Source organism: Ranitomeya variabilis, chromosome 2, assembly GCF_051348905.1.
Source record: "Ranitomeya variabilis isolate aRanVar5 chromosome 2, aRanVar5.hap1, whole genome shotgun sequence".
In the NCBI taxonomy this organism is placed as follows: domain Eukaryota; kingdom Metazoa; phylum Chordata; class Amphibia; order Anura; family Dendrobatidae; genus Ranitomeya; species Ranitomeya variabilis.
This window is the reverse complement of record NC_135233.1, coordinates 946,794,388-946,807,633: the sequence shown is the minus strand read 5'-3', so window position 1 is coordinate 946,807,633 and position 13,246 is coordinate 946,794,388. Positions and strand designations below refer to the sequence as shown.

At 43.3% G+C, this 13,246-nt stretch overlaps 2 protein-coding genes across 2 annotated transcripts in view; one reads left to right on the top strand and one right to left on the bottom strand.

Moving 5' to 3' along the window:
* Positions 1-13,246, top strand: part of MED12L (mediator complex subunit 12L) — a 995,158-nt gene that overhangs the window by 494,237 nt on the left and 487,675 nt on the right. The gene's annotated exons all lie outside the window — the stretch shown is intronic.
* The window catches only part of P2RY13 (purinergic receptor P2Y13), a 29,795-nt gene that overhangs the window by 13,819 nt on the left and 2,730 nt on the right, over positions 1-13,246 (bottom strand). The window contains exon 2 of the mRNA XM_077290759.1: positions 6,940-7,201. The gene's annotated coding sequence lies outside the window, so the exon portion shown is untranslated. The remainder of the gene's footprint in view (positions 1-6,939; positions 7,202-13,246) is intronic.

Genomic DNA, 13,246 nt, shown 5'->3' with positions numbered 1-13,246 from the left:
TACATTTGGACTCTGGCTGCCACTGACAGCTGGATCCCTGCTCCTTCAGCGACATGATTACGTATATCTTCACTCCTATGCAGTAGTGTTTTAGAACATCAATGCAGAGTAGAAAAAGGACCATTCGGACATTTAAAGTCTATGGGTTTTTCTGAAGTGGACAAGTACTTTAAGCATTAGGCAACTAGTGATTTGCAAGCATGGATGCTTACAAACCTGACTCCCTAAATCAAATATCTCTGGAGGAATGGGCCTAAATTCCAACAACTTACTGTGAAAATCTTTTGGAAGGCTACATGAAAAAATTTGACCCATGTCACCAAATACTGACTACGTGTATGTAAACTAAACTGCTGGAAATGTGATGAAAAACAAAAAAGCTGAAATAATTGTCTTTACTAGGGTTGAGCGAAACGGATCGTTCATTTTCATAAGTCGCCTACTTTTGGCAAAGTCGGCGTCTCATGAAACCCGACCCGATCCCTGTGTGGGGTCGGCTGTTGTGGATTCTGTTTGTGGGCTCCCTCTGGTGGTTACTGCTGGTACTGGGTGACTTTGGTGGGTTGCGGCCTTTGGTTTCCACCTGTCCATCAGTGGCTGGGTGTTTCCTATTTTACCTGGCCTTTCTGTCATTTCCCTTGCCGGCTATCAATGTATTCAGATGTGCTCTGTTTGGTTCCTGCCTACCTGCTCCCAGATCTTTCAGGATAAGCTAAGTGCTGATTTTCAGTTGTTTGGTTTTTTTGTCCAGCTTGCTTATTATGTCTCTATGCTAGCTGGTAGCTCTAGTGGACTGAGGTTCTCCCCATGTGCCATGAGTTGGCACATGGGTTCTTGTAATCTCAGGATGGTTTTTTTGATTAGGGTTTTTTGCTGACCGCTCAGTCCCCTTTTGTATCGTTCTGCTTTCTAGTTTACAGCGGGCCTCAATTTGCTAAAACTATATATATCATCTCTATGTGTGTGCCTTCCTCTCATTTCACCGTCAATACATGTGGGGGGCAACTATATCTTTTGGGGTTCATCCCGCTGGAGGCAAGTGAGGTCTTTATTTTCTCTGCAGTGCTAGTTAGCTCTTAGGCTGGTGCGTGGCGTCTAGAACCAACGTAGGCACGCTCCCTGGCTATCTCTAGTTGCGTTTGTCAGGCGTAGGGCAGCGGTCAGCCCAGGTTCCATCACCCTAGAGCTCGTCCGTAATATATTTGTACTTTGCTTGTCCTGTGCTATCCCTAGCCATTGGGATTCATGACAGTATAGCCGGCCCACAAAGTGTTAATTGTTTGGGCTGAAGCAGGAGAAAGAGAAGTGTTTAAGGGAAAATTTTTTTTTTTTTTTTTCCCTTCAGAGTTTTGCTGCCTAGCCCTTAATTGCTGTCTAGCTGCTTCTTACCTCCTCTTAACCCTTGAATGGCTCTGATCTTAGCTGTTTAACATGGATGTCCAGAGTTTGGCTTCCAGCCTGAGTAATCTCGCGGCAAAAGTTCAAAACATACAGGATTTTGTTGTTCACACTCCCATGTCTGAACCTAGAATTCCTATTCCAGAGTTCTTTTCTGGAGATAGATCTACCTTCCTGAATTTCAGGAACAATTGTAAATTGTTTCTTTCTTTAAAATCTCGCTCCTCTGGAGACCCTGCTCAACAGGTCAAGATTGTAATATCTTTCCTGCGGGGCGACCCTCAGAATTGGGCATTTGCATTGGCACCAGGGGATCCTGCATTGCTCAGTGTGGATGCGTTTTTTCTGGCATTGGGATTGCTCTATGAGGAACCTAACCTGGAGATTCAGGCTGAAAAGGCTTTATTAGCCCTCTCTCAGGGGCATGATGAAGCGGAGATATATTGTCAGAAGTTTCGGAAATGGTCGGTGCTTACTCAGTGGAATGAGTGCGCCCTGGCTGCAAACTTCAGAAATGGTCTTTCTGAGGCCATTAAGGATATTATGGTGGGGTTCCCTACGCCTACAGGTCTGAATGAGTCTATGGCTATGGCCATTCAGATTGATCGGCGTTTACGGGAGCGCAAACCCGTGCACCAGTTGGCGGTGTCTTCTGAACAGGCACCTGAGACTATGCAATGTGATAGAATTCAGTCCAGAAGTGAACGGCAAAATTATAGGCGGAAAAATGGATTGTGTTTCTATTGTGGTGATTCAGCTCATGTTATATCAGCATGCTCTAAACGCACAAAAAGGGTTGATAAATCTTTTGCCATTGGTACTCTGCAGCCTAAGTTCATTTTGTCTGTGACTCTGATTTTTTTCACTGTCTTCCATTTCCGTCGATGCCTATGTGGATTCGGGCGCTGCCCTGAGTCTTATGGATTGGTCATTTGCTAAACGCTGCGGTTTTAGTCTGGAACCTCTGGAAGTTCCTATTCCTCTGAAGGGAATTGACTCTACACCATTGGCTATGAATAAACCGCAGTATTGGACACAAGTGACCATGCGCATGACTCCCGTTCATCAGGAGGTGATTCGCTTCCTTGTACTTTATAATTTACATGATGTACTAGTGCTTGGTCTGCCATGGTTACAAACTCATAATCCTGTCCTGGACTGGAAAACAATGTCTGTGTTAAGCTGGGGATGTCAGGGGGTTCATGATGATGCACCTCCGATTTCTATCACTTCATCTACTCCTTCTGAGATCCCTGCGTTTTTGTCTGACTATAGGGATGTTTTTGAGGAGCCTAAGCTCAATTCGCTCCCTCCGCATAGAGATTGTGACTGTGCTATAGAATTGATTCCTGGCAGTAAGTTCCCTAAGGGTCGTTTATTTAATCTGTCACTGCCAGAGCATACTGCTATGCGGAATTATATTAAGGAGTCCTTGGAAAAGGGACATATTCGTCCATCTTCGTCCCCTCTGGGAGCAGGTTTTTTTTTTGTGGCAAAAAAAGATGGTTCCCTGAGGCCTTGTATAGATTATCGCCTTCTGAATAAGATTACAGTCAAGTATCAGTATCCATTGCCATTATTGACTGATTTGTTTGCTCGCATTAAGGGGGCTAGGTGGTTCACTAAGATAGATCTTCGCGGTGCGTATAATCTGGTGCGGATAAAACAGGGTGATGAGTGGAAAACCGCATTTAATACGCCTGAGGGCCATTTTGAGTATTTGGTAATGCCTTTTGGACTCTCCAATGCTCCGTCAGTCTTTCAGTCCTTTATGCACAATATTTTCCGTGAATATCTGGATAAGTTTATGATTGTGTATTTGGATGATATTTTGGTGTTTTCTGATGACTGGGAGTCTCATGTTCTACAGGTCAGGAAGGTGTTTCAGGTTCTGCGGGCCAATTCTCTGTTTGTGAAGGGCTCAAAGTGTCTCTTCGGAGTCCAGAAGATTTCTTTTTTGGGGTACATTTTTTCTCCTTCTACTATTGAGATGGATCCCGTCAAGGTTCAGGCGATTTGTGACTGGACACAACCTACATCTGTTAAGAGCCTTCAGAAGTTCTTGGGGTTTGCTAATTTTTATCGTCGGTTCATTGCTAATTTTTCCAGTATTGTTAAACCTTTGACTGATTTGACTAAAGAGGGTGCTGATGTTGCTGATTGGTCTCCTGCGGCCGTGGAGGCCTTTCAGGAACTTAAGCACCGGTTTTCTTCTGCTCCTGTGTTGTGTCAACCAGATGTTTCACTTCCTTTTCAGGTTGAGGTTGATGCTTCCGAGATTGGAGCGGGGGCGGTTTTGTCACAGAGAAGTTCTAATGGCTCGGTGATGAAGCCATGTGCATTCTTCTCTAGAAAATTCTCGCCCGCCGAGCGCAATTATGATGTGGGTAATCGGGAGCTTTTGGCCATGAAGTGGGCATTTGAGGAGTGGCGTCATTGGCTTGAGGGTGCTAAACATCGTGTGGTGGTCTTGACTGATCACAAGAATCTCATTTACCTTGAGTCTGCCAGGCGTTTGAATCCTAGACAGGCTCGTTGGTCGTTGTTTTTTTCTCGTTTCAATTTCGTGGTTTCATACCTGCCAGGTTCAAAGAATGTGAAGGCAGATGCTCTTTCCAGGAGTTTTGTGCCTGACTCTCCTGGAGACTCTGGGCCTACTGGTATCCTTAGGGATGGGGTAATATTGTCCGCCGTATCCCCAGACTTGCGACGTGCATTGCAGGAGTTTCAGGTGAATAAACCGGATCGTTGTCCACCAGAAAGACTGTTTGTTCCGGATGATTGGACCAGTAGAGTCATCTCCGAGGTCCATTCTTCTGTGTTGGCTGGTCATCCTGGAATATTTGGTACTAGAGACTTGGTGGCCAGGTCTTTTTGGTGGCCTTCCTTGTCTAGGGATGTGCGTACCTTTGTGCAGTCTTGTGAAGTGTGTGCTCGAGCTAAGCCTTGCTGTTCTCGGGCCAGTGGGTTGTTGTTATCCTTGCCCATCCCGAAGAGGCCTTGGACGCACATTTCCATGGATTTTATTTCTGATCTCCCGGTTTCACAGAAAATGTCCGTTATCTGGGTTGTGTGTGACCGCTTTTCTAAGATGGTTCATTTGGTGGCCTTGCCTAAGTTGCCTTCCTCCTCTGAGTTGGTCCCTTTATTTTTTCAGAACGTGGTTCGTTTGCATGGGATTCCGGAGAATATCGTTTCTGACAGGGGATCCCAGTTTGTGTCTAGATTTTGGCGGACGTTTTGTGCCAAGATGGGCATTGATTTGTCTTTCTCGTCTGCATTCCATCCTCAGACGAATGGCCAGACGGAGCGAACTAATCAGACCTTGGAAACTTATTTGAGGTGTTTTGTTTCTGCTGATCAAGATGACTGGGTTGCTTTTTTGCCACTGGCCGAATTTGCTCTTAATAATCGGGCTAGTTCGGCCACGTTGGTCTCTCCTTTTTTTTTGTAATTCGGGGTTTCATCCTCGTTTTTCCTCTGGTCAGGTGGAGCCTTTGGATTGTCCTGGAGTGGACGTGGTGGTGGACAGGCTACATCAGATTTGGAATCAGGTGGTGGACAATTTGAAGTTATCTCAGGAGAAGACTCAGCAGTTTGCTAATCGCCGTCGCCGCGTGGGTCCCCGACTTCTTGTTGGGGATTTGGTGTGGTTGTCTTCTCGTTTTGTCCCTATGAAGGTCTCTTCTCCTAAGTTCAAGCCTCGGTTCATCGGTCCTTATAGGATCTCGGAGATTCTTAACCCTGTATCTTTTCGTTTGGATCTCCCAGCATCGTTTGCTATTCATAATGTGTTCCATCGGTCGTTGTTGCGGAGGTATGAGGTGCCCGTTGTTCCTTCGGTTGAGCCTCCTGCTCCGGTGCTGGTGGAGGGAGAATTGGAGTATGTTGTTGAGAAGATCTTGGATTCTCGTGTTTCCAGACGCAAACTCCAGTATTTGGTTAAGTGGAAGGGTTATGGTCAGGAGGATAATTCCTGGGTGGTCGCCTCCGATGTTCATGCGACTGATTTGGTCCGCGCCTTCCATAGAGCTCACCCTGATCGCCCTGGGGGTTCTCGTGAGGGTTCGGTGACCCCTCCTCAAGGGGGGGGTACTGTTGTGGATTCTGTTTGTGGGCTCCCTCTGGTGGTTACTGCTGGTACTGGGTGACTTTGGTGGGTTGCGGCCTTTGGTTTCCACCTGTCCATCAGTGGCTGGGTGTTTCCTATTTTACCTGGCCTTTCTGTCATTTCCCTTGCCGGCTATCAATGTATTCAGATGTGCTCTGTTTGGTTCCTGCCTACCTGCTCCCAGATCTTTCAGGATAAGCTAAGTGCTGATTTTCAGTTGTTTGGTTTTTTTGTCCAGCTTGCTTATTATGTCTCTATGCTAGCTGGTAGCTCTAGTGGACTGAGGTTCTCCCCATGTGCCATGAGTTGGCACATGGGTTCTTGTAATCTCAGGATGGTTTTTTTGATTAGGGTTTTTTGCTGACCGCTCAGTCCCCTTTTGTATCGTTCTGCTTTCTAGTTTACAGCGGGCCTCAATTTGCTAAAACTATATATATCATCTCTATGTGTGTGCCTTCCTCTCATTTCACCGTCAATACATGTGGGGGGCAACTATATCTTTTGGGGTTCATTCCGCTGGAGGCAAGTGAGGTCTTTATTTTCTCTGCAGTGCTAGTTAGCTCTTAGGCTGGTGCGTGGCATCTAGAACCAACGTAGGCACGCTCCCTGGCTATCTCTAGTTGCGTTTGTCAGGCGTAGGGCAGCGGTCAGCCCAGGTTCCATCACCCTAGAGCTCGTCCGTAATATATTTGTACTTTGCTTGTCCTGTGCTATCCCTAGCCATTGGGATTCATGACAGTCAGCCATACGGTACGCGATCTTGGTGCCAAAGTCGCGTTTCGTATGACGCGTTTAGCGCCATTTTTTCAACCAATGAAGGAGCGTGGGCAGAGTGATGACATAGGGGTTAGGGGCGTGCACGGCTATCATCATTTTATCGCTTGTGCGCAGTAGGGATTTGCAATGTGTAACACGAGATTTTCTGTGCTGGGATGGAGGGGAATATGGGACGGAGGGGAATATGGGACGGAGGGGAGAGAGAGAGAGAGAGAGAGAGAAGAAAAAAAAAATCCCCATTGACGTGCATAGGGTTTCGTGTTCCGGCCGATCCTCGACTTTTCGCAGTAATCGGCCGATTTCGCCCGACTCGACTTTTCAAAAAGTCGGGTTTCGCAAAACATGACTCGACCCTAAAAAGGTCAAGGTCGCTCAACCCTAGTCTTTACTCTGACATTTCACTAGTTAACGGATATGGCTAAGGTGTATGTAAACTTATGACTTCAACTTTGTCTGTCTGTCTATCTATCCATGTCTATAGCTGCGGTACTTTTTACACAGCTTTATAGAAAATTGTGTGCATCTCAACTTTATCTTTAGATAAGCTTATCGTACATAGTGTATATTAGCTAGTAAAAAAGGACAAAAAAAGTGAAATAACAGAATGCATTTTGAACAGGATATTGGTCCAAATCACAAAATAGACGTCTTACCGATGCTGAGTGCTGAATTATCCTTAATCAGAAGTAGTTCTCTGGCTTCCTCTCTGCTTTTGGGCTGTATTTTCAGAAAAGCAGAATAACATTTCCAATGGTATAATTGGTGTTCCTGAGCTTCCCTTTTAATACCGAGCCGATCAACAGGTTATTGTAAAGCCTCTGCTGCGCTGTCGGTGCTCGCTCAATGCAGCTTCGCCTTTCTCAGCTGCACTTGTGTTTCAGGAAGGATTTCCCTCGTGAATCTTTTAAAAGCCTACTAAATGAATAAAAGAAAAAAAATATGAAAATATGTCCAAGGAAACTGTTCACAACCATATACGTAATCAGTAGCATTACAAGATGATCCCAAACTTGCTGAAAGGCTCATGATTCACCCTGCTCCGGATATTCTTTATGTTATGGGTTAATGAGCATTGGGAGAAGGGAAGTCATTCATCAGATTTGCACTTTGCATACAGTAAGTGACAAGCAGCTTTCAAGAACATAACATGGGTTATTTTCAGGGAGAAAACTGAAACATTTATGAAAACTTGTCTTATGGAATAATTCACTTTCAGATAAATCTCTTCTTAGAGTTACAGTTTCCTGGGGTGAAGCAATAGTTTACTGTACACGAACCACAAGGAATTATAGAGCAAAGCAGTCCAATTTATTATATATGTGAGGTGTCGTAGACGTAAAACAGATAAACTGTGCAGACATATATATACCAGTGCTTTAGCAAAGCTTTCCTTCTCCCACACCCTGGCATTTCTATGCATGTACTGTATCTATGTATAGGATAAACAATGGATCTCATTTATTAAAAAAGAGGACCAGTGTCTACATTTCATTTCCCAGTACAGTTTACAAAATGTTAGCAGACCCCTTAACTCTCAGACTATGGAGTCATAGGAAGTCCACTGTGTTTTTGAAATGTCTTCTTTCTCCGAAAAGAGAAACTGTTTCCTAATGCTGGCCCAACACGGTAACTTTCACAAGACCTGTGAATCAGGACTGTGCGAACCGTAGAAATTTCCTTATGTCACACAAATCACCAACATGTGCATAATGCAAACACTATGTTAAAGGATGTATAGAGTAACCATCGTCGTACATTTTATTTCAGAAATCAATATTGCCCATGAAAATAGGCATCTTTTTCATATATCTAATCAGAGAAATTTGTTTCTTTCACCTCATTGTTTGATCTTTCACTTTCAATTATTGGACAAAATCAGCAAATTCTGTATTTTTTGAAGACCCATTACATAAATAGGAGATGACAGCTGGTGCTTTTAAAATTCTATGAAGAAAGGAGAAAGGAAGAGCCAGACACAGACATTCTGCTGCAAGTTCTTCTGAAAAGTTACAGTTCTCCATAGAACTTCATGAGCATCAATTGTCGTCTATGTCAGAGGTGGGAATTGAGAATTTTGAGAATGAAAGATCAGTCCAGTAAGAGAAAGAAGTGGATTTCTCTTATAAGATACGACTTTTCTTATTTTCATGTGTACTATCGATTTCTAAAAAAAAAATAAAACTACAGTTACTCTGGTACATTATGGAAACATATTAATGCATGACCATTAGCTGTTCTGGGAGAGAGAGTTTATTTCACCTAATGGAATTTTCTTCTTTACTGGTGAAGTATAGTACTTACCAAAGCAATAACTAAGGCTAGTTTCACACTAGCGTTTTGCTGAGCTGCGGAGGGCTGCGGACTTCCTCCGTGAAACCCCGCCCCTCGGCCGCACCTCTGCCGCTCAGCTCCGCCTACGTCCTCATGCGGCCTGCGTACCTATCTTTAACATTAGGTATGCAGGTCGTGCGAATGTATGCGGATGCCTCTACATGCGTCGTTTTGACGATGCAGAGAAAAAAGAAATTCCAACCAGCTGTGTTCAACGCGGGTCGCTGCATCGTCAAAACAGCGCATGCGGAGGCATCTGCATACATCCGCGTGACCTGCGTGCCTAATGTTAAAGATAGGTATGCAGGCCGCATGCGGACATAGGCAGAGCTGAGCGGCAGAGGTGGGGCTTCACGGAGGAAGTCCGCAGCCCTCTGCAGCTTAGCAAAATGCTAGTGTGAAATTAGCCTAAGCCAAATGTTTAGATAAAGGATGTCGTCAGGACTGACTTTATGACCACTTTTAATGGTGTTAAATATATTTCATGCGCGTGTACAATAATTCTGGTTGTACTTAGGAATTTTCTTGGGATAGTCACTTTACAAGGCACCCTGCAGCCTGCAATGGGACATTTGGAAATGAGAAACAGCTTACCCATTTTCTAGGGCAGAATTCTTCATTACCATTCAGTAGGAAACCAAAAGATGTAAGCTAGACATCAACTAGAAGTTATAAGATCACAAGTGCCAGCAACAGAAAGACATTATATTTTGACCTTGCTATGTAACACACTCTCTGTGTACACCCCTCTCACTAGCCTTTTTTTAATTTACCGTGTAAACATAGCTGGTACATTGTTGTATACTGAAAGGGGTTTTCCTACGAACAAAAGTTAATTTTAATCAATAGATCTTGTAATAATAATAACTTCCACAATTAGATGTGTTTAAATCAAATGTTCCTGTGCTGAGATAATCTTATAAATGTGCCCCTGCTGTGTACTGTGTAATGGCCGTGTCTGACTGTGCAGGAACATGGTCTGATCATACCACATCTCTTGGGCAGGGGAGGAAGCAAAAGAGAGTATACAGACATAACAGCAGGGGATTGCAGCTGATTCTTTATTTGAGGTAAAACATTGTTTAAAAACAGGCAGGGAAATGTTTTACCTCACAGAAAGAATCAGCTTTGATCCCCTGCTGTCCTGTCTCTTTTGCTTCCTCCCCTGTCCAGGAGATGTGGTATGATCAGACCCTGTTCCTGCACAGTCAGACACAGCCACAGACACAGCCATTATACAGTACACAGCAGGAGATGTGGTATGATCAGAGTTTGTCTCTGCATGAAGATGTGCTCCCAGAGGATATTTTTCCATTCTGAGCCCTGCCATTCACCAAAACAGTAGTTTTCTCCCATATGTAGGGTATCTGTGTACGCAGTTATAATTGCACAACACATTTTCGGTTCCATTTTCTCCTGTTACCCTGTGATGATGTGGTTTTTGCCAAATTTACAATTTTTTCACAAATAAACACAAGTCATATTGAACACATTTAACACTATCATGAAGTATAATATGTCATGAAAAAAGATATCTCAGAATCACTAGGATCCGTTGAAGCATTCCAGAATTATTACCTCATAAAGTGACACTGGTCAGAAATGAAAAATTTGGCCCGTTCATGAAGGTGAAAACAGGCTGGGGAATGAAGGGGTTAATAGAAAAGAAGGATGAGGGTGTGATTTGATTTTTTATATTTTTCTTTTTATTTATTTCTGTATGTTTAAAAAATTTTTGTTACATATTTTTTTACTCACCTTTAGGAATTTGAACCAGCGATTGTCCAGTCGTTTGCACTATATGTAGCAATATCACAGTATTATAGTAGAAAGTAAAAATCATGGTTGCCTACAATTGCCAGCCACAGACTGATTTCACAGGAGTACTGTAAGTTCAGGCACAGGGGTCTTCTGTAGACCCTGACTGTCAAAGCAACACAAGTCAATCAAGTTGTAGGGAGGCAATGGGCACGTGGAACAGTGCGACCCACCCCCATCCCCAGTTTGAGCATGCTAAATGCCACTGTCAGAGATTGACAATGGTACTGAGGAGGCATTCAGTCATGGGATTGAATAAATGTCATTGTCTGCTGCCAAAAAGAGGGGCACCCAATATTGGATGTCCAAAGTTGGGAAAGGGTTAAAGAGCTATGATTGTAGGGGGCCCTGTTGGAGATTTTACATCAGGGCTCATGAGCTTCAAGTTATGCCATTGACACTATGAATCGAATCACTATATGCTAAGGAGAAATGTGGGACACTAGAGCTTGGGGGTTTGTGAAGAACTTTTCACACGAAGAACAAAATAGGAAAAAATGGCAAAATCTTTTTTTTTGTTAATAACTTCATAGAACTTTTAGTTCCAGTTTGAGATTTGTTATATAAGTAAATAACACAAAAAAGAAGAACAAACTGAGTGCAGTGGACACACCGGCGACAGCATAAAACTGAATATTTCGGAAAGGCAGAGGAAACAAATCACTAGAGAAAAGGAATGAACTTGGAGCAAATAGAATAAATGAATGGCTACCCTGTTGTTTTCTGTATACAAAAGTAAGTAAAATTCTGTAAGAAATCATTTCTGATATTAATGCAGCAGAATGCAGACAAATAGACTAAATGACTTAAAAAACCCTGAAAGCTATGTTACTCTTTTAACCCTTTCACACCGCAGCCCATTTTCGTTTTTTGCGTTTCTGTTTTTTTGCTCTCCTTCTTCCCAGAACCATAACTTTTTTGTTGTTCTGTCAATATGGCCATGTGAGGGCTTGTTTTTTGCAAGACAAGTTGTACTTTTGAACGACATCATTGGTTTTACCATATAGTGTACAGGAAAAAGGGAAAAAAAATCCAAGTGTGGTGAAATAGCAAAAAAAAAGTGCAATTCCATTGTTTTGGGTTTTTTTCCATGTTCACAAAATGTTAAAACTGACCTGCCATTATGATTCTCCAGGTCATTACGAGTTTGTAGATACCAAACATGTATAGGTTCTTTTTTATTTAAGTAGTTAAAAAATCCAAAGTTTGCTTTAACCCCTTTCCGACATCAGGCATATATTTACGCTGATGTCAGACTCCCTCCCTTTGATATGGGCTCTGACACAATCGCGGGTCACCGGTTCATTGGCATGACAACCAGACGTCTCCTGGAGACCTGTATGGTTGTCACTGCCGGCTTGCTGTGAGCACCGCCCAGTGGTTGGCGCTCATAGCAAGTGAGTAATTCAGCTACATATAGGCAATTTGATCATCGCCTGCATGTAGCAGAGCCGATAGAGTTATGGCAGCTTCTAGTTTCCCATTGAGACTACTGAAGCATGCCAAAAATAAAAAAAAGTTTTTAAAAATATATATATAAAAAAAATGAAAGTTCAAATCACCCCCCATTCAAAATAAAACAATAAAGAAAAAAATCAAACATACACATATTTGGTATCGCCGAGTTCAGAATCGCCCAATCTATCGATATAAAAAAAGGATTAACCTTTTTGCTAAACGGCATAGCGAGAAAAAAAGTAAAAACGCCAGAATTTAATTTTTTCGTCGCCACGACATTCCCTAGCAACCAGGCAACCCACGCATGTACTTATGCTGGCTAACAGATGTAAATCATTCAGCTGCGGTGCAGAAAACTAAATCTCCGATTACAAATACTCGAAGGACACCCGAGCGTGCGCGGGAAATCACGAGTAACGAGTATATTCGCTCTTCACTAATTAAAATGCAATAACGAGCTATCGAAAGTTCATATATGCACCAAAATGGTATCATTAAAAACGTCAGCTTGGCACGCAAAAAATAAGCCCTTACCCAACCTAACCCAGCTCCCTTTAAATTTACATCTGTGCATATTTACATAAATATATATTATATATGTGTGTGTGTATATGTGTATGTGTGTTCTAAGAGATTTTTTAGTGTAGACTTTTGGACCAGAGAATGACATAAAATGTGTTTTCACGTAGACTAGATACTGCTTGCAACTGATCAGGATTATGGAGTTGGGACCACAAGGAAATGAACATTAGGGGAAATACTGTAGAGGTAAGACAACTCTAAATACTAGACAAGAACTTGGGTCAGGTAAACCATTGAATAACAAAGTGAGACCACACTAATTTCTGCTGCATTAAACCAGTGTTCATTTGGAGTTTGGCTACAAATCAACAGTGGCATTTGTATGGAAGAAGAGGTTTTGTCTGGGTTGATAAAATAGCTTATTCCTTCACTTTCAGGCAGATAAGGGTAGGGAGGTGGACTGGGCTAATGCTCCCTCTTGCGTGTCTGGGCTGGAACTGTCAGGACTGTCACCTTTATCCCTGGGGGATGACCGGAACAGGCCAGGACACCTGACAGATGGGGCGGGTCTGATATAAATAGAGCTGAGCGCGAAAAGATGGAGCTTTTGGCGGGGAACTTGTGAGTAGAGGCAGAGACAGTTAATTCCCTCTCGACTGACCTATGCCAGCTAGCCATGCCTCTTTACCCGGTTAGCAATTCCGCCCAGACGGATACTGAACAGCGCAGAGAGACTCCCGCACCGTTCTGTGTCCGAGACGGAGTCTACAAGACCATTCCGCTGACCAACGCGGAGGCACCGCTCAGTATCACCCCTGCGGTGCACGCTGA